This window comes from Miscanthus floridulus, chromosome 7 (genome assembly GCF_019320115.1).
Source record: "Miscanthus floridulus cultivar M001 chromosome 7, ASM1932011v1, whole genome shotgun sequence".
Lineage (NCBI taxonomy): Eukaryota > Viridiplantae > Streptophyta > Magnoliopsida > Poales > Poaceae > Miscanthus > Miscanthus floridulus.
This window is the reverse complement of record NC_089586.1, coordinates 12,576,930-12,579,038: the sequence shown is the minus strand read 5'-3', so window position 1 is coordinate 12,579,038 and position 2,109 is coordinate 12,576,930.

The following is a 2,109-nucleotide window of genomic DNA, read 5'->3' as shown; positions in this document are numbered from 1 at the left end:
CGAGAATAATTGTATATACCTGAGACACGCACCATGGTAGTAGATGATAGTTAATTAATTGACTATTAATGCATAAATATTTTAAAATATAAATTAATAGGTTCAAATAAACAATTTCAAAGAAAACAATTAGCAACATTTAATATTTCATCCACTACCTTTCATGCAAACTTCATTCCAATTTTATGGTAGAGGATAATTAATTAATGGCCTATTTATCCATAACTAATTAAAAACACACATTATAGAAAGGAATCAAAATAAATATTAAATGATAATTAGTAGCCATGGTAGAGGATATTTTACACATTAGCAACAATTAAAATCTTACACATTCACCTACATGCAAACCCTAGTCACATAAAGAAAAAATGAAAAAGAATAAAAAAAATCCTAGATCTAGATCTAGATATAGGGTTTCATGACACATGCATCAAACTTCACTAATACTACACTAAAATCAACAAAGATGTACTAACAAAGGGTGTAATCTTACTTCCCTATCTAATTACCCTAGTATAGTGAAAATTAGAGTCCAATTTCACTCATAACTAGCTCAAGCTCCATGGAAGAAAGAGAAAACCAAAAATCAAATTATTCATTAACCAACGAATTAAACTTCAAATAAAGAGTTGGAGAAGCATTTCCTTACCTTTTAGAGCCTCTTCATCAAAGGATTTGAGATCAAAACCTTCCCCCCTTAGTAGAGCAATTTTTAGGAGGAGCCAAAGGCCTCCCAACCTTTTTTTTGGTAGAAGAGTATGTCCCGAGGTGGAAGAAGGGGTGACTGCTATATATTCGTGCGCCATCAATAGGGGCGGCTGGTGATTCAGCCGCTCCTACAGTCGAACAGCAGGGGCGGCTGGTGGTAGCCGCCCCTACAAATAGTCACTGCAGGGGCGGCTCAGGTTACCAGCCGCCCCTACAGTGCCATCTGTAGGGGCGGCTAGGCTGCTGGGGCCCGAGGACGCCCACTATAGGGGCGCCTCCAATCCCAGCCGCTCCTACAGTAAAAATGCCGCCGTTCCTACTGTACGAATCTGGCGTAGTGATAGGAGTGCTGCGAAAATGGTAAACAAAATATGGATGACACGTGGTGTGTTTACTTTGGGAGTTTGGGTGCATGGAAAGAGGTGGCCACATTTTGTCATGCATACTTGGAGTTTTGACTAGACACTAGAGTCGGAGGGTCTCTTTTTATGATACTAGGTAGCGTGCCCGTGCGTTGCTACGGGATAGCTAACATTTTGTACTAAAAACACACGGATCGCACAATAAGATAACAATACTATAAAAATTAAATACCAATGTTAAAGTGATATTTAATCTAAAAAACAAAGTGTGTGAAATTAACACAAGTCATGGTGAGCGCGGCGTCGCAGGCTCACAAACTCTACTTTATAGATCTTTTCCGTGATGTGGCTAAGATAATATTTTATATTGGTCGGAAGAAATCTCCGATATCCATTTCTTTCGTGCGCCAATAAATACCAATGTTGAATATTCGGACTCGGATACGGATAGATCTAAACCCTCTAAACGGATTCAGTCTCGGATACGGTCGAAAAATATCCGTACCGTTTTCACCCCTACTCATAACAATGCCTAAATAAATGGATTACAAATTAGATCCACCAAGGTTCATATGCAATAGACAAATTACATCCGCAAGGTCCATAGCTCCAACAAGTTAGAAAATAATAATAAAAAATCTAGAATTGAAAATTGAATTGTCTTAAGAACTAAAACAAACTAAAGCAGCTTTGCTGAGCCGCTAGTGGTCGTGCTTGTCTGAAATTAAACTATATGCTGATCAACAGTATTGGACGAAATGGTCTATTTAAATGGTCACAGGATACACCGTATGTTTGAACAAATTGTATGAGTTTGATAGCTACTGCTCCAAGGCCCTGCAAATGGTAATATGTCAAAGAAAGTTAACCTTCCAAACTAACAAATATGCATTAAGGGAGAAAATACAAATAGTCTCTGTTAAAACTGGCAAAAAAAAATAATTGCAGTAGGAGCCACTGGCTCCTCCTGATTCCTAAAAAAAAGTTTGAGACACATGTATATATAGGCTTTAGAAACAAGTTTTCTTTCACTTTG